The sequence below is a fragment of the Hyaena hyaena genome, unplaced genomic scaffold (assembly GCF_003009895.1).
Source record: "Hyaena hyaena isolate Hyena2069 unplaced genomic scaffold, ASM300989v1 scaffold_177, whole genome shotgun sequence".
In the NCBI taxonomy this organism is placed as follows: domain Eukaryota; kingdom Metazoa; phylum Chordata; class Mammalia; order Carnivora; family Hyaenidae; genus Hyaena; species Hyaena hyaena.
The window spans coordinates 2,785,233-2,810,913 of record NW_024080810.1 but is presented as its reverse complement, the minus strand read 5'-3'; the positions used below and the strand labels follow the sequence as shown (position 1 = coordinate 2,810,913).

The 25,681-nt window shown below is 34.7% G+C and overlaps 1 long non-coding RNA gene across 1 annotated transcript in view; it reads right to left on the bottom strand.

Moving 5' to 3' along the window:
• Positions 1-1,427: 1,427 nt before the first annotated feature.
• The window catches only part of LOC120237330, an 89,401-nt gene continuing 65,147 nt past the window's right edge, over positions 1,428-25,681 (bottom strand). Inside the window, exon 3 of the long non-coding RNA XR_005529924.1 lies at positions 1,428-1,496. This is a non-coding gene — a long non-coding RNA (uncharacterized LOC120237330). The remainder of the gene's footprint in view (positions 1,497-25,681) is intronic.

Genomic DNA, 25,681 nt, shown 5'->3' with positions numbered 1-25,681 from the left:
CTAGGAAACACCAAGAACTGCTGGGAACAAATGAGTGTGGGAGAAAAACACTAACCACAAATCTATTAGCCTCTTTTTAAAGGAATCATTCGAGTAAGACATATTAAAAGGTCATAAAATATGCAGAAACTTTTCAGGGCCCAAGTTTCTGAGGTATTTTATTTATTGTTTTCTGTGGTTCTTGACACAACCTTATATTGTTCTTTAGGGTAGTTTAACTCTTCAAGAAATACCATAACAGCACTTTAGCCTTTAGAATGACAATCTCTTTGAAGAGGGCAAATAGCAAGCAATGTGAAATTCCGAAGAAACTACTGTGAATCTGCCCACATGTAAAAAGTTTGATGTTATGTGTAAGTATTTTGATAAATTTTGCATTTATCTATCATATGCTATTAATAAGGTTGGGGTTTTTAAGATTGAGCTGGAGTTCTCTTTATTGACATTTTTTATGCATACTATGTACTTGGGTCTATGCGTGAGAAGGAAATACAATAAATAAAGTAATTTTATAAGCTTATATTCTATCACTATTAGGCAAAATATATATAATTATTTTGAAAATATATGTACATTTTCTTTTTTTAATTTTTAAAAAATTTATTTTTGAGAGAGAGAGAGAGACAGTGTGAACAGTGGAGGGTCAGAGAGAGAGGGAGTCACAGAGTCTGAAGACAGGCTCCAGGCTCTGTCAGCACAGAGCTGTCAGCACAGAGCCCAACACGGGGCTCAAACTCACGAACCGTTAGATCATGACCTGAGCTGAAGTTGGATGCTCAACTGACTGAGCCACCCATGCACCCCTATATGTACATTTTCTTAACAAATGCTTAAAGTTTTCCACAATTCAAAGCATATATATGACATTTTTATTTTCTCTCTGAAAACATGTGTGCACACATCTGTGTATTTTTAAAAATATATACATATTTGTACATATGTGCATATACATATGTATAAATATATATACACCCACAAACATGCATTATATTCCTAAAACTAGTGCATATCCTTTAGATATGTTTTTAAATACATTCTTGATTTCACAGTATTTAGTCAGGTCTGCCCAAGTAATTTTGAGAGATATTTTTCAGTACTAGTGTAGAATTATATGTAAAATCTTAAAATGGAATAATTCACCCAATGTATCAAAAGCTAATATTAATTTGGATTCATTAACATATGAAAACTTTTTTTTTTTACCGCAAACAGAAGCCACTTCAGTGTTGCTCTTAATTATGTGTATATGCCCTTATAAGCAGCAGAAGATAGCCATTATCTGAACATATTTGTGAGAAACAGAGAGGGACTCCTTCTTCAAAAGCCCTCCCCAAGCATACAGACACATTTTACGAAGTACTATCTTTAATAATTCATTGCTTTATTTTGAGGCATTTATTCCAGGGGCTTGCTATTAGCATGAAATCACCACTAGAAGGTCAATGTCTGAAGCTATTTATCATCTGACTCTTCTTTGATTGTCAGAATGCTTTTCTCTGAAAAGCAAAAAGAAGAGTTATAAGGAAATTTAAGAAATATGGGGTCACGCTAGAGAGAAGAGTTACAGCTGAGGTGTTAATGGTGATTTTCTAATGTGTCAAAGCACTACTTTGATCCTGAATTCAATGGGAGGGAAGGTGCTGACAACGAATGCCAGTTACTTCTGAGATTTGTTTAGGACCAGCCACATTATGAGAAGCCAGAAATGACCACCAAGTCAAGCTAATATAATACTTGCAGAACACATAAAAAATGATGTCAGGGGACATGTATATCATTTATGAAGATAAACAAGGCATTTGACAGTGAAATGTTTCTCTCCTATCCTGAATATCTCCATTGTAATTGGCTGCAAGCTCTAAAATCATCCTTTAAAAAATCAGGCATCATGCTGATGAATAGACTCTAGAAACACACACACCAGAAAAGGTGGAGAACTATATTATATATTGTTTTACAGAGTCAGCAAAGTGTCATAAGTTTAGAGCTTAAAAAGGATTAAAGTCATCCATTAGTCCGCTACAGAAGAACTCTAATCACCAAGAAAAGTGTGTATTGGCAGTGTGCAATTGAAGGCTGTCACTGAATAGCATTGTCTTCGCAGCAGCCTGTCAGAAGATACACTTACTGGGTGAGAATTAGGACTGTCAATGAATCCATTATGTCTTTTATCAAATCCTAGAAAGATGTGAATGTGAGGCATCAAGAATGTAGTTACATTTTGATGGAAAATTGTACACTATCGTTCTTAAATGTGACACCAGAGTCACCCAAAGGTATTTAAAGATCATGCAAAATAAGTTTGTCCCCGGTAAGTAGACTGTGGATGATGGAAACGAGGACACTTATCATTTTAATGATGGTCAACTATCACATTTTAACCAACAAGTTCTGCTTTACATAGGCAGCTTAATTTAGACATTTCTTACTGGAGCTGAGCCTAATATGTGGTTTAAGTTTACTTTATAAAGATCTGGACTTGATCTGATTTCACATCTGGACCAACTGATTGGTGACCTATCTTTTATAGATGGGAAATCTGGTGGAGTGAATTATCAAATACCTGAAAAGACAAACCAATGCTTCCAGAGTCATGCCATTAAGTCAAGTTTTTATTTGCACCCTTAATACACACCTTCATCTGGGACACAAACTTTACAGCAACTCTGAATTCCTTATGCTTTCCCAGTTAAAACAGAATCAGTGTTCCAGTATCTAAACAGTACCTAAAGGATGTATGGTTTATCCAGGAACCATACATCCTTACCTCAGATCTATTCTAGCTTTTCAAACACCTCTTCAAGAAATAGTTCGAATAAAGCAAGGTCTTGCAAGATGTTATTAATTTGTGGCAGGGTGTTGGGGGTGCAGTCCACCTTCCTGGCAGACTCGTATTCACATTTCTACCACATAGGAATTTGGAGTCATTTCTTATACGACATCAAGGTAAGCCCTCAATATTCTTTTTTTTTTTTTAATGTTTTTAAATTTATTTTTGAGAGACAGACAGAGCAAGTGGGGGAGGGGGCAGAGAAAGAGAGGGAGAAACAGAATCCAAAGCAGGCTCCAGGCTCTGGGCTGTTAGCAAAGAGCCTGATGCTGGACTTGAACCCACTAGCTGTGAGATCATGACCTGAGCCAAAGTCAGACGGCTGACTGACTGAGCCATCCAGGCACCCCAATATTCTTTTAAACTATGGCAGATTTCCTATCATCCGTCTTAATTGGGGGCCTGAAAACTCTAGAGTTTTCCCTGATTCTGCTCACCGTAATCTGCTCAGTCACTCTCCTGTGGTGCCTTCCGTGATGCAGTCATGCATGGATTTTAGGGGACGCACTGAATCTATCATGCATGGAGCACCTCCTCTATAAGTATACGACAGCACCTATCATGCACAATGGCCCTCTGTGTTGCTACTTCTATATTCTGCAGATTGCAAGATTCCTCAACATAAGAACTTTGCATTATAAAAAAATTTTTAGGACCAATAATAATGCTTAATGCATATGAATATACAAGAACAAAATTTAAGGCCACACATTATTTGCCAGTTTTGAGTTGTAATCCTGCCCCTGTTGTGTCATCACCTGGCTCCTTTCAGTGATCTATCAACAAGTGTTGATCCCAAGGCCTCACAGATACAATTCATGTTTCATGCAGAGCACAGATTATCTGCAAATTCACTCCATAAGACAATATATAAAAGTAGAGGAAAAGAGGATACCGGTATGAGAGCTAGTGAGAAACTAAATTGAATTTGATACTGATACATATTTATGCACGTAGAGAATATGGTTACTTTTTAAATCAAAGAACAAGGCATTTCTGCCTGTTATGTCATTTGTATTAATACTATATTGCTTCTCTCAAGTGAGTTTTGTGATAACAGCGGGAAATGCATTTCATTAAGTTAAAGTGTGCTAGCATTAATGTAATGGCTGATGGCATCTCTGATCTGAGAGGCCTGCAGAGTTAGTATTATGGAGGCATTTCCCTTCGCAACCAAAACAAGACTATAGACTATCTGTGAGATATTGTTTATCCTAAGGGAAGAATTCTTCCCTTTGGCCCAGTCGATTTTTTTATTGGCTAAAGAAGTATTAAACACAACATATCACCCTAGCCACCTCTTCCCTGTAAGCAACAACATATTGTCTTTAGTTGTACAAAAGCGTCTTCTGGGATTTTAGTACTAATTGAGTAAATAGTGAAACAGAGCATGTTGGGAGATGCGTCTGGGTAAATTTTTACGTCAAACAAAGCGTCGCATATTTCATAATTTAGAAAGAGGAAAAATTATTTTGTAGCTTACACAAGGCTTATTAGAATGGCAAGAGAATGTTCTAGAACTATATTTGTAAGATTTTAGAACTTGTATCTATAAGATTTTAACAAATTATCAGAGTCCATATTCTCTGGGGAGCAGGTGTCAGAATTGTTCCAATCATTGTGCTGGAAGTGGGGTATGTGCAGTTCTCTCTGACCATGTAATACAACACTATCCACATCTGGATACTCAGAAAAAGTTTCTGAAGATGATGTGAAATAGTTCAGAGCAACAGTATATTCCTGTGATGTGCGTATTATGTTTACCTGAGAACTTCCTAAAGAGTGGAGGTTTTTACTGGGCATAAAAATGCACAATACTAGTGCAGATTTACAATCTTTTTTTAACGAGCACTGAGCTAGCTCCATGGCTGTTGCAGCTACTTTGCTGTTTCAAAATAAAGAAAAAACAGAAACTATATAACTGACTAGACCCTATTTTTCTTTTTCTTTTTCTTTTTAACATTTTTATTATTAATATTTATCGACACATTTGGCTATCACCTGGGAGAGAGCAAAAGTATGTATACCTGTACATATGTATGGGTTTGTATATACTTACCTATAAAATGAGTATGTTATTTATATATGTTCATCTATTATATATATTCACTTTATAGGTACAAAGTTGCAAGGTGGTAGGAAGTAGTGAAAATATTATGTTTTGAAGACACAGGAGAGACAACAAGGAATCAATGAGACAGATTAAAGTGCAATATTCTGTCTTATCATTTCTTGTCCCTTAGCCTCAGTTTTACCCTTTGTTAAAAGTGAATAATAATACCTAAATTCATAAAGTTGCAGGAGGATCAAGGGAAACACATGATTAGGGTAAGAAAATGCCAATAAAAAAGCATGGACAAAGAAGATATTTGACTTCTTCGTGTTCTGTGGCATTGACCAGAACTTTATAAATCAGTAAATGAATTAGTTCAAATAAATAATCATGTTGTAATTCACTCTTGAAACATTTACTACTTGCTTTCCATGTGTCATATAAAATCTGAAGAATTAAAAATTCAAAGGTCAACTACACAAATTCTCCTCTCCAAGAAACTTTTGTTCTAAACAGACCAAACTCGGGCAGACATAGTTTTATACTTGCAATCAGGATCCTTCTTTCTCCTCCATTTTGGGTATATAGACCCAGCCTCAAATTTGGTCCATTAGCCAAGTGAATCCATCCGGAACTACCATGAGCCTAATCAGACAAGGGCAATACCTGTTTGTTGTGATGAGATAGGATTATTTCATTGAGATACAAAGCTTTATAGGCCTTAAATCTCATGAGATCACACTTCCAAGTCTGGAAATCAGGGAAGTCTCTTAAACCAATAAAGAAAAGCTTCTGTGCCCAATCAGCATAGGAACCTAATATCCTGATGATTTAAAATAAATTTTGTGAACTTGAACATAGATTTATTAAAACTATTTAAAAGAAAAATATATCAAGAGAAACCAAAAACATGACTTCTCAGAAACAATACAATTTAAGTAATTTTAATTGGAAATATCACCAAAAGTGAATATAGTGAACCACAGGTCAATAGAGATTGAGATAATAATGTATGGCACCCACTAACTGTTCACTACGCAGAAAATATAAAGTCCTAAGATTTCAGTCCTGGAGAATTACATATTTTCATTAATACTCATAAATAACTAAGAAAATAAAGCTAATCAAATATGTAACTTACCCCTTAATAATACCCCTTTTTTGCATTTCTGTTCCTAACCTATGTAATTTTAGGCCACTTTGTCCCCTTGGTTTCTCTAGGCTTCCCCAAGCCAGATATGAACCAGCCTGACATCACATTATACATATTAAGATAATTTCCTTTCCTTGAGATGTATCAGAGTTACCTTGCAAAGTAATAAATTAAATTCCCACATACATTGCTTATTTTCTATCTTTAATTTGTATGTTTGTCAAGATCAACTTCCTCAAATGTATTTCTCAGAAATTGAATTTTTCTGGTGAAAATAAAATAAGCCCCTTAGTTATCTATCATTTAGTTTTCTGTACTTTCATAGGAATCTGATATAGAGTAGCAGCCAGGATGTTTAGATATGATAACAAATACATCATTTGGCCTCCTAATTTTTAATAAACCCATGTCTGCAAACTGATGAACCCTGATAACCTCAAGCAGAGTGTGGCATTTTCCACCACGTTAGAAGTTAAGGTTTTCAAAAACTGGCTTAGAGGAGGTTAGTTCATTTACTCCTTCATACTTTACAGGTCAAAAGACGGTAGAGGTGACTTCATTAGAGCATTGTGGTCCAACTATTTAAGCTTCCTAAAGATTTGGTTTACTGAGAAAGAAAAAGTTTCCTACTCAAAACGATTACTTGTTAGAATTATTTTATTACGTTGTTTGAAGAATATAACAAAGTGATTCTAGTACGTTTTATGTTCAAAATAGACATTAGAAGTTCAAATTCAGGTCAAATTCTAATAGAATATATCTCCAAGCACAATAGCAACTGCTTCTAAGAGGAGGCACTTTTATTTCTCAAAACATTACTCAGAGATTTCAAAGTCTATGTTGCATTCTTTACCATATTCTACTTAGCTCTGACGGTTTGTTTAAACTATAGAAACAGAAGGCTAACAGAATGGATTAGAAAGGGAACTTCCCAAAAAGCTAAGTGTGTGTGTGTGTGTGTGTGTGTGTGTGTGTGTGTGTAGCTGTCTAGCAAAACATATAAGCCTCTGTAAATTGTCTGCTGCATATTTATCTATCCTATTCTACCATGTTTTATGGAATGTCTTAGACTTAGACAAATATAGGAGTCAAGCTATCTTTTAATTCTTATCTTCACTACCTCTATCACAAAATATGTTCTCTTTAAAAATAAAATTAAACATCAAATTATGCCTAACAATGTGCTAAAATATAATCATGTGTAAATCCTTTCAATTTTTAAAGAATAATGAGTATAAAAAGGGTAGCTGAAAAAAATGAATGCTTAGAATAAAATAACCAATAGCCAATCAGTTTTGGCTGATTTTTGCTACATTGAATGAACTAGCATTTGAATAATCTAATCACATATTTAATGTTGCAAAGAGAAACAGTATCTTCAGTGATTTTACCATGTGAAGTTTTTGCTAAGCCACTTCTATGGATGTACTCATGTGAGGTCAGCAATTTAACACTAGGTCAAACAATGATTGAAGATTAAGGATTAGACACAAATGCATAGCTAGGGAAGTTAAAATAATGGGAAAAATTATCCTAATTTTATGAGAGCTTGACATAATGAGAAACTCTAGATTCTAGAAAAAAAGAAAAATCGATGGCAGGTTATTGTTTTCCATAGATTTAATGTACTAAATCATGAAGAATGAAGTTCCTTACTCACATGTCTATTAGTGCATGCCAGAGTAGAGAGGTAGAGAGGGAGAAAGAGAGAGGATACTCTCGGCATGATTTGGGGGGTCCTAGGGAGAGAAAACAAGGAGGCCAATTAATGTCATGGTACAAAGAAGATGCAGTTTATGCTGTAATCTGGGGGGTTGGACAATCCATATCCATAAATTATCATTTTATGGAAATAGGATAGCTCCCAGTATTATAAAAAGTCCCATTTGCAGTGATTTTTGAACCGGTTATTGTATTAGTGAAGTTCACTAACATCTGAATATACCAGACCTAATCCTAGTAAAAGAAAGTTTAACCTTGTTGATAAAGCACTTGTTTTCATGAAAGAAACATGGAATTTGGCTTTTCTTACCCAGCCTCTGGGTGTGTTAGGTAGAAAGGTTATATATACTTCTTTCACTGATGAAAATGTTGTTGTCTTTCGATGAGAACTAAGATCTTTAGAGACACCAAGTTATTTGACTTAAAGGATTATTTATTTTTTCAGAAATTGGAGATTCTGGGATTATTGTAGAAAAGTCTCCAGCCACAGCAGTGGATTATGACATGAGAGTTCCCAGGTGTGCTCTCTCAGACCCAAGGTTTGTGTTCTTTAGATTCACTTATGTTCATGTAGATCAGAGGATTGATTGGAAACTGATAGAAGGGTTACCTGTAGAAGGATTCAAGCAACCTCCTGAAAAGAACTTCTCTTAAGGAAAGAGATATATGAGTAAACGAAGTATATTTACACCTATTTGGTGATAGACTGAAGCTAATGGGGATGCCAACACTATACTGAATTAATGTTAAGAACACAGAGAGGTTAAAAAAATATTTTAACTACAGGGATGCACGCCATAGTCAATCTGCACATCTCTGAAGCAAGCAAACAGTTTGGGAAAGGCAACGGTCTCTCTTTAAAAGTACAGGGAATGATTTCGCGAAGAAGTTTTTATAAAAGCATGGTTGATTTTAATCACAACTGTAAAAAACTGTTCTACAGAGCATTTAAGTAGAAATCTGCAAGAGCCTGGAGGTCTCAAACTTCATATAAACAAAACAAAGTCTTGCTCCTTGATGTTTTAAATTGTTGATATCTCTATACACTCCAACTCAGTAAACAGTACCATCGCACACACACTGCTCAAAACAAATGCCAAGAGTAATTTTTGAGCTGATTCTTGATCTTACCTAAAGTATCATAAGGAAATTTTAACATTTTTATCTCCACTATATTTCCAGATTCAATCTACTTCTGTTCATTTCCATTGCTAAAACCCACATTCAAACCACTATCATCTTTTCACAGAGAATACTATAATGGCTTCCTAAATGATCTCCAGCTTCTGTCTCCCATGCATTCTCTGCTGAGCAGCCAAAGTGGTCTTTTAAAAATGTAAATCAGTTTATGCTACTACTTTGCATAAAACCGTCATGTTAAATGCAGTCCAAACTTGTTAACATGGACAAAGACAACTAACACATCTTTCACAATCTGATTGCCCTCTGAGCACTCTCCCTCACATTCCATCAGGTCCTAATTTCTGTTGCTCAAAACATACATGGCACCTTTGTACTTGATATTTCTGGCTGGAAAACTCTTTCTTCAGAATTCATAAAACTGACTCCTTGTCGTTCAGATCTCAACCCAAGTGAGCATTCAACCTACTTGTCACTGAGGCAGACTTTTTCAGTCTGAAGATTTATACATTTCTCCAGTTCTAGGAAATGTTGCTTTTTTATTGCTTACATATTTTGAACTCTATCTTGAAATCTAACATAGATATAAAAAAAGAGTTCTGATCATAATTTGATGGATTTTCACAAACTGAACACATCCACATCACCAGCATCTATATCAAAGAAACTGGACTCTTCCAGTATACCCACAAAGCCCCACTCAGACCCCAGTCCAGTCACAGCCCTCTAACTGGAAACAACCACTATCTTGAATTATGACACCATATATTAGTTGTGGTGTTTAACTTAACATAAATGGAATCTTACAGGATATAGCTTTTATGATTTGATTCTTCCCCTTGACATTAAGTTTGTGAAATTCAACCATTTAATTGTAGCTCTTTCATTCCCCTTGCTGCACAGCATTTGGATGCATAAATGTACAGAATACATTCAGCCATTCTACTTTTAGTTGCCACTTGTGCAACTTAAAATTGTGAGATATGATTAATAGCTGCCATGAATATCTTAGAGCATGTCTTTTCTTGAACATGAAAGAAATATATTTCTGGCAGGCATATGCACAGAAGAGAAATGGCTGGGTCATAGGTTAATGCATATGTTCAGCTTTAGGGGACACCACCAACAGGTTTCCAAAGTGGTGGTACCAATTCATACTCCTCATCAGCGGTGTGTGAAAATTCAGTCTTCTCAACATTTGGTTCTGTCTTGTTGTTGTTCTTATTAGCCATTCTAGAGAGTGTTATGGATTCAAATTGTGTTTCCTAGATGATTAATGCTTTTGAGCATTTTTTTTTCACATATTTATCAGCCATTTAGATGTTCTTTATTTTCAAGTGCCTATCAGGTCTTTCACCCATTTTTCTTCTGGACAACCTTTAGTTGTTATTATTGTTATTATTTTAAAATGTTTTATTTTTGTTAAATATAAAGCCACAAAATTAATATAAACAATTTTGTTACAATAGAAGGCATTACAAGAATGAGAAAATATAAATGCTTTCAATTATATATTCTTTTTCTTTCAGAGGCAACACCTTTCAACTTTTTGGTAGTTAGTATTAGCATTTAAAACTGTATTTCTAAACATGCTAGTACACATTTCTAAAGCACAGAAATGACATTTTATTTCCATCTCTACGGCTGGTATTATTCTTCTAGAAAATATTTACTTTCTGAAATGTCAAAATAAATTTTCAGGCTAAAAGTTAGGAGGATGTGCGTCAGCCACTGTCTGGATATAACCCCTCACTTTTATTTCTGAGTGTACTTTCCTTGTATAAATTTAAGTCGATATTTAGATATGGTACATGTAACCTCCATGCTCTCAATCACTGGAACTTAGGCCTAAGAATGTCTGGTAGATATGTATCATTCATTTCCACATTCATTCATGTCACAGCAATTGGTTTTCATAAAATTACTTATTGATGAGAGGTTTGAGGCAATTTATATTAATTGTACATAAACATAAAAGTGCTTATGTGCTTTATATTATAAAGTTGTGCTTTATAGCAAACATAAAAGTGCTTTATGGACAGCTATGATTATTTGCATAGACATGACTGAATCCTACACATGTCATATATTTCCTTATTACAGCAACCTATAAGATTAAAGCTTACCAAATCATCATGCCGTGCTTTATTTTTGCTGCCATATTCTATAATTGACTAAGTATATACTGCTATTAGCTACAATATTGTCATGTTTACTAATCTCATTATCAATTATTTTCAACTTGTTGGTAAGTTATTGGATACCAGAAACTATTTTTAAAAACCCACATATATCAGCCAAAGTAGAAAGTATATAATACTTAGATGACTGAAAGTATTAATTAAATATATGTTATGTAGCCAAAGTCTTTTTTGAATTATCAGGAAAATAGTTACATACTGTTACCATGAAAACACAATGTAAGTTAAATATAAACCAAGTACTTAGAAATATAGGAGTCCCTCATTAATTTTTGAAACTTTATAAGGCCTTGCATACCTAAGTATATTTTTACAAATTTAATCTACTTGCGTTTTATCATAGCTACTGGCTTTCTCTCTAAAACACAATGTTCTTTGTTCTTTTTTCCTTAACAATAAGTCAGACATACTACGAAAACAGTTTTTAAGTTGAAAAAATACAGCGTTTTGAAATTTGGATTCTCTTGTTTCCTAGATCATTAATTTTGTCTAATTTTCTGAGGTCTATGGATAAAAGCTGCTATTGTTATCTTGAGGATCTTGGGTACTTCAGAGTAAAACTCTCATTTTGCTGACTCAAACTGACAGATTTAGGAAACCACACTGGATAGATAAGTGGCCAAAGAAAATTCTTGCAAAGGTGCCAGGAAATAATAGTGTCCCTCTCCTCTTAGCTTAGCCCTCTTCTCTTAGCTACTTGTCTGCCTGTCTACCAACCATTTCCACTCCTCCCTGTGGCATAACAAACTTGGTACCCACGCGTGGACTGTCAGCAATGATAGATGCAAAACTGCTCACGAAGAAACCATTTCTAGTGAAACTACTGAATCCTTTCAGAAGAGTACTTGGACCTCTTCAGAGGGGTGAGGCACAGACTCACCTAAAACGCCTACCGATATCCAGGACAGCTCTCCTGACTAGGTGGGCCCTTATAGGATTGTGAAATTTTGCCTAAGATACAAGCTAATGAGTCGTATGTATACGGATAAATCCATGCAATATCAACTGACATGTGAAAAACGTAATTTATATTACTAGCACAGGGATTCCTATCAGGAAGCATATTCTTTATACAGGAAGATGTAGTAAAAAGTCATGGTGATCTCTCTTTCCTAAAAGGCAATTCCTGAAATTTATTATTATGCAGGAAAACTTCTAGTCTCTCTACAATCCTTTTCCTTATAGACCTGTGGTTCTGTATGACAATCAGGGAAATAGACTCTTGGTATTTATAACAAGTCAAATTCCAAGAAATATATAGAGTTCTAAAAATTGGTGTTTACATTTTATATGGTTTCTGAAAATCACTAAATATGTCTAAACAATCAGCACCTTTACCTAACTCTTTGGTGTCTTATTATTTATGATTTTTCTCACAAAGCTAAGAAAGCTTCAAGTGGAAGAACACAATTCTCTGTGGGTCAACTAAAGCTTGGCATTTCCATTGCATGCATTTGACTTTAAAAATGAAGCTGTTTGGGGGCACCTGGGTGGCTTAGTGAGTTAAGCCTCTGACTTTGGCTCAGGTCATGATCTTGTGGCTTGTGGGTTCGAGCCCAGCTGACAGCTGACAGCTCAGAGCCTGAAGCCTGCTTTGGATTTTGTGTCTTCCCCTCTCTCTCTCTGCCCTTCTCGTCTCATGCTTGTTCTCATGCTGTCTCTCTCTCTCAAAATAAATAAACATTAAAAAATTTATTAAAAAAAACATTTTAAAATGAAGTTGTTATGCTTGTGTATGATTAATATTACATAATATATGAGACAGTGTAATTTCTTGCAGCTGTGTTCTTACTATAATGTCTAAATTAAAAAATGCCATTTGGAAATATTTAGATATCTGTGTTCTGTACTTTTTGTTACACAACAATCTTAAATTTGTTATTTTGTTATGTAGGCACATTGAAAGTGTTAAAATTGTAACAGATTTCAAAACACCTCACAAATTATTTGTGAATTATATAAAATGGCTGTCTATGGTAATTTTTCATCCCAGAAAAATATTTCATAATTTACACAGTCTTGTGAAAAAGAGAATCATACATGTTTAATTTAAATGTGAGTTAAAGAAGTATACTCCTTTTATGCATTCAGAATTTCAAATATGAATTGTAAATTATTAAAAGCGTTAATATTAGTCCTGATATTTTTTAATGATATCAATCTTCAGAAAAGGTTTAATTGAGAACCTGGGAAGTGCTATATTTCATTTTGCCCGTGATCAGCTAAAAATGCTTTATAAGCTGTTAAGTTTCTTTTCTTCCATTTTCCCTTCCAATATTAATTTCCCTTTGATAGGTTGAGTCAATTCAGGAAGTAAATTATTTGACCCAGGTAACCTACACATTGCCTCCAAAGCAGAAACTGTTGCCCTCGATCTTCAGGCTATTCTATTATTTTTGTATTTATGCAAGATAATACAGAGAAGGAGAAAACAAAATAAGAAAAATAAAATACAGGTCACATCTGTAGATATCTGTGAAATAATTAAATATCTTAGGATGTAAATTTATTATATTTTTGCATGTTCATGTGAATAGGTATGAATGTAGTGTACTGTATTTATTTTCTGTTCTAGTTTATTAGTATTTGGAAGTTAAAATGTTGTGCCAGTCTTCTAGTGAAGCTTACTTGATGATGTTGACATTAAAAATTGGATTTTGGAGGGGTCCCAGCAATAGGTATCAGAGTCCATTTTACATTATCTAAATCCTTCACCTCTTACTCTACCACAATTTTTGCAGAGGATTGAATGGAACATTAGAGACCTTGGGCGTATTTGTAGTGATCAATTTTAAAGATATAAGTTGCCAGGGAAAAAGATAATTTGACATGGTTCTTAAAGTCTTCTCTATAATGACAGATGAATGAGCTAAATTATTTTCAAAATAATAACATAGCATTGTTTCTTTGTTTTGTTTTAAACACTGCTATATTTTAAATAAACTGTAACAAAAAAAGGAATTCTTGAGGGACAGATATATTCCCTTGTTACCATTTCTACTCTGGGTACAGTGGAAGGCAGATAGCTTTTTCTGTCCAGCTTAAGGTGAGTGATTTCTATCCATCAAGTCAATAGTAGTAATAGGGCAAAACTATTAACTGATTTCTCATTTGTTGTCCCAAAGCTGCTGTACTCAATCAAAAACAGTACCCAATCAAAAACAGCTAACAGTTACTAATGGTAAGTTCATTTATCATAGTTAGAATGGAATCATAGTCAAATTTACAAATTAATTGACAGTGGTGTTAGAACATACAGTATTGTATAGCAGGTTCACATTACAAAAAAATCTTAAAGCAATCTGTGACGGTAGGTTTTAACTTCTTGTGAGAGAAGAAATCCATTTTCTAATAAAAAAAATCCTCCAAATTAAACAAAAAATAAATTTATTTGTAGCACAGGTTGGTAGCCCAAAGCCCTGCTACACTTCTAAGCCATCCAATCATCCACCTTGTGACCCCTGAAACCACTGCTAGAAGACAAGTTCATGGCTTTCCAAAACATAGTTTGTGTATTCCAATATCCTAGACATACTAAATAAAATTATCTAAAGTTGGAACACTAGAAATTCCTATTAACAAACCTTTTTGCTGATTCTGAAAGCTAGTTGAGTTTCAGCAGCATGATACAGCTCACTTTCCTTCCCAAAGTACAAATCCTTTCTACAGTATTCCTAAAAGAAGTTCTCCTCTCCCTAATTTGCATGTGCAGTAGACAACTTTGCAAATGAGACTATTTCTTTATGAGACACTAGAATTATTTGAAGGTTGGTTCTTAGCATAGAGTCTTTATTTACCTCACTAGTAACTTTCACCCATTATCTTTAGTTTTGTCCTCAATAGAAGCACTGGACATGTTTCCTTACCATTTTACTTGAATTATAAGATGGATGTGATTAAACAATAACATTCTAAAAGACTGCAAAGGTTTACATGTCCTTTATGTTATCTGTTTAAGTATTTTATGACATTTAAGTCATTGATCATTTGTACTTAAAGTAAAATTCTCTCTCAGACACCCAAGTGTCTCAAACTAGATTTCAAAAATGCTGATAGCTTGAGAATGTGTTGAAGGAAGTTTCAAAACAATGGTTTCAAGTGAACTTCTACATTATATATTAAGTACTTAATTTTTAAAATACAAATGTGATTAAAATGGAAAGCTATTTTGGTTTGTGGGTCCATTAATACCAACTGAGGATTGATGGCGGTGGGGGGAGGAGAAGGGGGTGATGAGCATGGAGGAGGGCACTTGTGGGGATGAGCGCTGGGTGTTATATGGAAACCAACTTGACAATAAACTATTAAAAAAGTAAATATAAATAAAAATAAAAAATATAAAAATATAAAAAAATAAAAATAAAAAAACACTTTTATAAAGTGTTATAAAAATCAAAAAACAAACAAGAATAATCTCAAAGTTATATGTGTTCAGTAAGAATCAATTTATTTTGACTGAATTTGGGGTATGGTACAAATATAAATAAATATGTGCTTTATGATGATTCATTTGATGATTATGAAATTTAACTATTGTACTATTTCTTTCTTCTGGGATTTACAAGTGTGAAAAGGAGGCAGAGTAAAAGGATTACCTTCCATTTCAACAAGGTGTTTACGTCTATTTTGTTCACTGATACATCGCAGTCAAATTGAAAACTTACTGAAAAATAGTAGGTGCTTAAAAATATTTTTATACAAAACCAAATTCAATAGTTATAATTTTATTCTAGCTTTAAACTTATTTAACAAATGCATATGAAATTCATATAATTGATAAAAACATAAGCATCAGGGAAAGAAATCTCCCTATACATATCAATCATCATGCCTCTAAAAGTCGAATAATTGCTCATATAAACTTCACTGATTATTTATTCAATGTTTATCAAATGCCTTTTATGTGCCATAACTATGCAAATGCTGGATTAAAATGAACAGTGTGTTACATAGAGACAGTACTCTCAAGAAAGCTATGGTTTAGTGGAGGAGATACAGACTAGTATAGAGAAAATTACATCACATTTTTGTACCTACCATGAACAGAGGCGCACCTGGATGGCTCAGTTGGTTAAGTGTCTGACTCTTGATTTTGACTCAGGTCATAATCTCACAGTTTGTGGGATTGAACCCAGGCTCTGCTCTGACAGCACAGAACCTGCTTGGAATTCTCTCTCTCTCTGTCCTTCCCCTGCTCACTCACTCTTTCTCTCTCCCACCCCCCAAAATAAATAAGTAAACAGTTTTTTAAAAAATTTAGGTGTGACAATGGTGATTCCCTGTGCTTAATCATGGCACATACCAAGTATTGGTGGAGTATTATGTCAGTGTTTAGCATTAGAAATCTTATTTTTCTAATCAAATTATTTCTTATTTTGATTTTGTCCAGCTTCTGAGACTTTGTAATAAAACAAAATAATTCTAAAATATCTCTGGCTTAAATGAGGGGTCAGAAACACTAATTCAGACTCATACATAAATCAGAGGATTGTTTATCCAGACTGATGGCCCTACAAAGACAGGAAGCCTTCTCAGCCTAGGCTCAGGCTTAAATTATGTAAGTTTTATTTATCATTAGTATAGCATGTGAAACTCTTTCAATAGTGCCTCTTCTAATAAAGAAGACAGTTTCATTTGTTAACAAGATGCGTCTACATCACTATTGGAATTTATGCTATACCACATTTCAAACAGCAGTTGGGCTTCAGAAACATGGTAATCGTTTCATAATACTCCAGCCTCAAAGACCAAACTCTACTTCTCAGATAATTTCCACCCAGTGGCCATATATTTATCTACATCACCCCAATACCATTTTGAAAACTTTGTCATGTAGAGACCCACTAAATAGCATTTCATTTAGAGCCAGCAGGTCTAGGTTCTAAACTCAGCACCTGATAACCAAATCCCTAAACCTTTTCTTTGATGAGTAGTAATAATGGGGTTGGAGTAAGCATTCAAAAATGACCATATCACGTATTTGCTGTGAGAATCAAAGGAGTTAAGTGAAATGTGTATTAAATATTCTGCTACAAAACAAGTAGTGAATAGCAAAGTATATCACAGACTTGGCCAGGAAAAGATTTCCTAGGAGAAATTTTGTCTAATTTGGGACATGAGGATAAGTAGGAATTAGACAAGAGTAACAGATGACTATCTCTGGAAGAAAGCCTAGAAATGCAAAGACCTGCATACCAGGCAGAAAGCATGTCATGTTTGGGACACACTGGAGCAAGTTTATGGGAGAAGTGGTGAATTCGTTTTGAATGTGTGTGTTTGTGGTGCTTGTGGGAACACATAAGGAAAGGGCCATTGGAAATTTGGATGAAGAATCATGAAGACCATTCAGAATTTCTGCTGTAGGGGACAGAGCAACTTAACTATCAAGAGCTCATAATGTCAACTGAAACTGAAATTACCTAGAAGAACTGAGAAGGATGAGATAAAGGCTTAGGTCAGAGCTCAGTGTTTTAAAAACAAAACAAAACAAAACAAAACGACAACAACAATAAAATCTTCAATATTAGTGGACAAATTTTCAAGAAAGAAATGAATAAAATATTATATATATTTAATCACTACTCAGACATTTTATACTAAAATTGCCCTTTTCTCAGAACTTCTTACCTACTTTTTCAATTATTTATATTCTTATTTATTTTTACTAATATTTACTCAGATATTTTATTTACCCTTTCTTAATAGTACTCATTTATTTTCTGAATATTTGTTTTAGCTAAAACTTTCTCCATGATGAAGAATTTATTAACAGTGCACTCACACTGTGTTTAAAGGTTTGTTTTTTTTTTTTTTGCCAGTTCTCCTACATTTATTTCAAATAGAAGTAGAAATAGTAAAACTGAACACTGTCAATCCATATTATGTATGTTAGTCAAAATACATAAAATCTTCTAGTAGACAATGATTTTTTTAATTACCATCATTGTCATTATCAATTTTTCCTCAGCATCCAAAGGAAACATAAACTAACTGCCGACTCTGGCCAAAACAATTTTGTAAATTGAATTGTAATAGAATTCCAAAATAGGAAAAATTGTATTTTAAGATATTTTTTCAAACAGAGGTACATTGATAATTATGTAATTCTGTATAACTTGAAGAAATTCAATTTACTTGGCGGAGAAGCAGAGGGCTTTTGGGGATTTTTTGTTTTTTGTTTTTTCCCCTTAAGAACCTAATTTTCTAGTCACCTGTGATGATCTACAACTCTAAAGGCTGCCTAAATCTGTATTCCTCAGTTAGACTGATTTCCTGTGCTAGGAAGTGGTGCTGATTCCCATGAGATAATATATTTAAGAAACTTGGAGGATTTTTTTCCGTTAGCTTACCAGTCAGGGCAACAGTATAAGTATAGTATGTCTGGATTTTGGAAAGGCTTTTAACAGACACTTATTTTTGTGAATTAAATGGAGAACTATAGACAATAAGTAGTAGAGTTTTCTGTGTCTGTAGGGAGTAGAGTCTGAAGAAAATAGTTATTTTACTAGCCATGAATGAAATTAATAACTTAAAATATCATTTTTATGTGTTTGTTATGTGCCATACATTATGCTAAACAGTTTATGTGTATTACCTTATATAGTGACAATGTATGTGAAAGAGAGTCTTCGACACCCTAGCCAAAAATGTGATGAGTCTGTCAAAATACATAATGAAGCTATAGTTGTAGAATATTTGACAACAGAGACAATACTAATCCCTGGAGAACTAGTGCTCGGGTCTGGTATCCTGCTTTTGAGGTCTGTGACAGGCTGGGCCCAGAGGTGGCTAGGGGGATATGGGTATTCAAATCTATGTCACGTAAAAACAGGCACTGCCTCGTAGGATGGGGTATGTGCTCAGTTTTCTGGCAAGTACTGTATGATTTAAAATCAGTTACCAGGATGTACTGCTAATCTCCCCAGGGCCCATCCCACTGATGAACATTACAGAAAAATTCTTTCCTCTGAGGCAACCAGCATATGGAGTAAAAGCTTAATTAAAGCAGTGACAGAGCACTATCCAAGTGAGAGAAGGAACACAAAGAGTGCAGGCAGAAGATGATGCGGAGAGTGAGACAAGATGAAGAAGTCAGAAGAGGAGACTGAGAAGCATGATGACTATGGAGAAAATTCTGGTTGCTCTTCCATCCCCCAGGGTCGATACTTTTTCTACTAACATTTTTTCTGAAGATGTATTCATTAGTCACTTATTCAACACTCAGTTTTTGAGAACCAACTGTGTCTTTACCGACTGCACTCGAGCAAGAATATAGCAGTGAACATATATGAGAAGGTGCTTGCTCTCCCAGAATGTACATTCTAGTGGAAAGATATGAATTTTATCTTTCATTTTCATTTGATTTACATTTTAAAACATTACACTCACTACCTTGTAAACAATGAGGGTCAGAGAAACAAAGATGGAAGCAGGGAAACTGGGTTATATTGTAGTCATTCAAGACAAAGCTAACCGTGAGGAGAAAATAGTAGAAATGAAAAGGAAAGGATGGGCCTGAGATAGGTGCTCTGGGTCGCATCCAAAAAAACCTAATGATGGACAATGTGAAGAAATGAGCTGGAGAATGAATCAAAACATTGTGTCTGAAAATGTTAGTACAATCAATGTTGCTAAGATAATGAGTATCAAATAAAGTGATAATGAATTTTAATTTCTAAAGAATCTCTTTTTTGTAAGTAAAGAGGAATGGAATTCAGCCAGAAAAGTCTCAATTTTGCAACAGGTTTTCATCTACAACAGTTTCTTCCTGAATATGCAATGCTTATATTTGGTTTATGATAACTGGCTTTCATTTCTTCCTCATGTAGGAAGTAGAAAGTAGAAAGCACCAGTCTGAATGATAGAACTTTTTATTATCACAGCAAGAGCTTAAGACTCTACTTCTAATGTCTTCAGAAAAAGAGGACTGAAATCTACTTTCCAAATCCTCTTGGTCTATTTTCACCCCATGACTACTCAGGATTGTCCCCCAAATGATACACGGACCAATAATAATGAATGGATAAGTTCTATCCAAGTATACAATAAATGTGTATAGATAAGTCATGCCTTTAGACAACCTAACCTGCTCTAGACATCATATAAATGAATTAAGATGTTCCAGAATATCTCTTGTGTTAAAAAAAAAAATTTTTTTTTGCAACAAGAATTTTTCAATATTGAACTCCTAAGGAAAGTTTTAAAAAAATCAATTAACAAGAGTTGTGAACATGAGTTTAGAAACATATGGAGATATGAAACATAGTACTTATATTCTTTTAAAAATTATTCCACAAATATTTGTGGAGTGTTTCCTATATGCCAGAACTCTAATAAACCCTGGCAGACACAACAGAGAACAAGATAAAATCTCTACTTTCTTGGAGTTCATATTCTATTAGAGAAAGATGTCGGGAGGAAGACTTTCTCTGCCCTTAAAAGTCCTTCTAGGTGTACTAAGAATCAAATGGACATGAAATAGATTAACAGAAAACCAAACTTAATAGTAGACACACAGTTGTGTGAATCCACACAGTTGTGGAAATTTCAAAGATGGTGAGGTAACATGAGACTTATATGAGCTAAGGTTAGGGGTATGAGGACACAAAGGGGAAAAAATCAGTAGTAGGAAGATGAGAGGAGAAGTCTGGAAAACAAGTTGCCCTGTTATGCAGATAAATTTCTTAGATAAAGAGGAATCTCTGTTAATAGCTCTCTTCCTGGTATAAGCAGGCAGCTGATGGAGAGGTAAAGAGTTTTTCTTGAATCTGTTAGGTTTAGATTGTTTTTAACTCAAAATAATCATGCCAAATTGGACCCTACAGAGACTATATACAGGAAGTACAGATAACTTCAGATAGGAAAGCAAGGAAAGGGAATAGAATGTGACTGAGGAAATGTGTGGTAGAGGACATTTTAGATAGGGTAGTCAGACAATGTATTTTTTTATGTTTAGTTAAAAAAATGTTGAGCAGAAATGTGCCTGGGGAAGGCTATAAGATCCCTCTTTTTCTGACAGTTGAGGCTCTCACTTTGATTTCAGTTTTTTTTGTATCCTTAAAAATAGGATCTACGACTTCATCCATTGCTTTAAAAAAACATACATAGCACATAATTCATATTACCCATTGAAATCCTCCCTATTTGTATCTCTTGTTACTTAAACAACTTAGGTTGTAAGTTTAAGTCTATTGATTTCTGTTTTTCCTTCTGACAGAGCTCTTATAAACCAAAAATGATTCATCTCCTCACAGTGGAAGTATTTCCATATTCAGGATGTATTGCCATAGAGGGTAAAAAATCAATAGAGCAATTCCTGTTTAGTGAAATTTCTTAATAAGAAACATTACTCATTTTTAAATATATGATATTTCTAGTCATTAACAATAGCTTTACTGTCGAAGTGTTGTAATTCTTTTTAAGGACTGACACATGTTCTTGTTTAAGAGATCTTTTTAGGACTTAATTGTCTGCATCCAATTTCCTCGTAAGCACTACTATCACTTTAAATATGATGTTGGGCTATCTTGGGGGAGAAACGATATGAAAAGTCAATAAAAATAGAATATTCTAGAAATCACATTTTCTTTTTAGAGCTACTCATGATGAAAAAATAAAACATATTAAGAGCATATAAAGTGGGATTAAGAGAATATATTAGAAGAAAATAAATTCAAGAAATTATTGTTTCTGGAACATTAAATAGACATAGATGCAGCCACCAGAGAGAACAAGCAGGTTCACAGTCTTAATTTTTTCTAGCATCATAAAGCTATACAGAACTGTCTTTCTAGAAGCCATGGAATATTACAGTAACAGCAGAGCAGCAATTATATCAAATCTGGCTATTATTAAACAGCCTGGGGTCCTCCACAGATAATAGATTCCTGGACTCTGTTATCTTGAAATTATGATTTGAAATGCCATGTATGCAAATCAATGATCTAAAATAGACTGCAGAATCTTGATGACGCAGGGACACACCATGGTACATCTGAAATTCTGAGGTGGAATGGAAATAAACTCCAATTGTCTTCTTGGAATGAAATTTAGCCTCCACTTTTCATGAAATTTTCTTTTTTTCCATCATCATCCCCCTAAGGAGTCTTCTGTGACATTGCTTTTCCTAATTGCCCCACCTCATAAAATGTTAATACCACTAATAACTGCATATCTGTTTATGCGCCACTGTAAGCACACCTATGTTTTATGTAACAAAGAGGTGCTTTCTCCTGATCAAGAGCCAGTTTTTGCCCTCTTGGAGGCAATATTGCCCTGTTGATAACACATGTCCTAAGTCATTTCAAGTTCAGGCTATTACCTAGACTCTACTCCAGTAGCTTAATGGACATGAATTTTATTTGCACTCAGGTGTCTTACAGACTTTTGGAAGCTGTAAGACTTTGAAAACTTTCTGAAGGGATGATAATATTCCCTAAGCATTCACAGTAATGTAAATAGCTCTCTAATAAAATGCATTTTAGAAAAGTGCTTTAGAAAGACTGGAAAGAAGATCAGAAATAACTGTATCATTTTAATTCAGGAAAACAGAACCCAGTATAAGTAGATACAGTATATCAAGTATATAAAGCAGAAAGATATTTAATATTAGAAATTAGGTATCACCAACTTAGATGTGATCTAGAAAACCCAGAAGTTGCTACTAGTGCCCAGAAGTCAGCAAATGGAATTGTTTCCTATTGCAACAGCTACCTCCTTTCTGTCTTTCCAAATGTACAAGAACATGCGAAATGATGTTGGGCATATCAAAATACTACGAAAGTGGAGGCAGTAAAAAGAGGAGGAGGAGAGAAAACAGAGGAAGCAGATAAAGAAATAAACTAAAAGTTCAAAACAAATCAAGATAGAACCAGGGATCAAGATCTACCCCTATACCATGTCCTCATGAGAAAATAAACTCCAACTTGTCTAACTTTTTCCTCTTCTCTTAGAGGGAGGATGCCGTTTCAAACCTACTTCATAGGACTGTTTGGAAGATGCAGAACCACTAGATAAATATAGTTGTGGTGTCAGCTCACGTTCTCTGTCCTCTCAAATTTAAAATAACTGTGCGTAAGCACCACCTCATGGACACTGGGAGCATAGAATCCCCCACTGTGTCTGGCAATTCAGAGGCAAAAGGACTTAACTTTAGTTTTTAACTCCTGCGCCTCAATAGCAAGCTTCTGCTCTATCAGCTTGATGTATAATTCATATGAGCTACACTGTGTCACTTCTTTCCATACTCTATCACCCTAGAAGTTGAACCCGATTCCTTTTCCTTCATTTTCCAAGTTTCTATTTTTAATACTTATCTGTGAGATGAGGAGTTTTATAATTCCATGTTGCTCAACCCCTATTTCATAAAAAAGAAGATATAATCACCCTCCTCTCTCTTCCATTTTTTCAGACCCCCACAATCCTAGAAATGTCTAGGATTCCTGACTTTACTCTGCAAATGAATTTAGATCTCCTCTGTAACTTTGGATATCCAAAGGCCCATTAATGTTTTTATGAAATAAAAACACCAACCACTCTAGGTCTAAAGCTGTTCCTCTAAGAAACTGACAGAAGGTTTAAAATTTCTCTCTTTCCTTCCCTCTAGACTCTAAGTGGAAACAAGAAATAAAGATATATACTGTCTCACCAGTATGAATTATGGCAACCTCACCATATCTAATCAATATTACTTTGAATTTTAAGTAATTTTATTTTTTGGAAAAGTTAGAGTTTTATAAAAATAGAAAGGATCATTCATGGGTGCCTGGGTGGCTTAGTTGGTTAAATGCCCAATTCTTGATTTTGGCTCAGGTCATAATTTCACCGTTTGTGAGACTGAGCCCCACACTTGGCTCTGCTCTGACAGCATGGAGCCTGCTTGTGATTCTTTCTCTCCTCTCTACCTCTCCCCTGCTTGCATTCTCTCTTTCTCAAATTAAATATATGTTAAAAATGAAAGGATTATTTATGCAATAAATATGCTACTACCATTACTAGTGTTGTTAAAATAGCTCCAAAATATGCCTGACCTGGGTGATGCCCTGAAATGTTTAGGATTTTTGGAAGCATGGTTATCCCTTCTATATTCATTTTTCTTTCAGAGGTCTTCTCTAACATCCCATTTAAAGTAACAGCCAGTCTTCATCCTTCACTTTCTCCATCACATTATTTTATGTAATGTGCAGTAATTTCACAATCTATATGTTCTTCCATGTCTCTATTTGTGTGTTGACTGTCTTCATTAACTAAAAAAGGTTTTTCGAAGATGGGAATTTGTCTCACTTTTTTACAGAAGTAGCCTTAGTGACAATGTAATGCCTGGCACTTAGTAAAGTCTTCTCATATTATTGTGGAATGAGTAAATGAGGAAACAAAGGGGGCAAATGGATGGGTAAGGACAAACATTAGTTCCCTACAGATGTTTGATGACTTTGCTCACCCGTAAGAACAGCTTTGTATATAGCTCAAAGCTTTTGTGGATGCAAGATTTTCAGGGTCCATAGACAGGGCCCTGAAGAATATGCTGAGAAAAGGGGTCCTACACCAGAGATAAAAATATCTGATATAAGGTCTAAGCTTCTAAACATGAAACAAGTTCCATCCTGCCGTGGGCAAGTCCAGAGGTAATGGAAGCCACAACCCATTTGCCAGAATATTTCCATCTTCTTTGGTAAGTAAAAATGCATAAATAAGACTTTTTCTCCCCTCACCTGCCTCCAAAGGTTATCCCTTGTCTAAATGCAGCTGCTTTCTCTCTTCCAAGGAGAAAGTAGGTGAATTCCTATTGTTGTATATAAGGTTATACAAGAGAGGACTTGGCCAACTACTATTGCTGGCTTTGAAAATGAAGGAAGCCATGAACCAGGAAATATGGATAGTGTCTAGAAGCTAAGAATGATTCCTCCTGGCTGATAGACAGTAGGAATCAGGGACCTCAGTCCTTTATCAATATGGAACTAAATTCTACCATCAACCTGGATAATGTTGGAAGTGGATTCTCCCACTCCAGAACCTTCAGTTAAGAGCCCAGCTGATCCACATCTTGATATCTGCTTAGTGAAAACCAGAAGTAAGAAATCAATGGAGTCTACTAAGACTTCTGACATATAGAATTATAAAAATCTGTGTTTTAAGTAGTACGTTTGTGGTAACTTGTTATATAGAAGCAGTAGAAAACTAATACATGGTGTAAACATTCACATATGCCTTGTTATTTAAAAAGTAGAAGACCCTGTGATGCAAATGACTCCCATTACTGTTTAAGCTGTTGTTCAGACACTATAGTCATTAAAGGTCATACTTGAAAAAGAAAATTACAAGGATGGAATAACAGTCAAATCCATTAATGTCTAGGGAGGCCAACAAATAATTTAACTTAATTTAGATTAACTTTAGTAATTGAGCAGGCTAAAGAAAGGGAATGCAGGACAGGCTAGTGTTGGCAGTGTTTTAAGGAAATACAGGGCTTCTCCAATGACTACAAGTCAATGTAAGACACAGTGGAATGGCATGAGGTGTTGAGGAGAGGAGGCATGAAGGGATTGGAGGTACACTCAACCAAGAGGAATGCAGGTAGAGAGGAA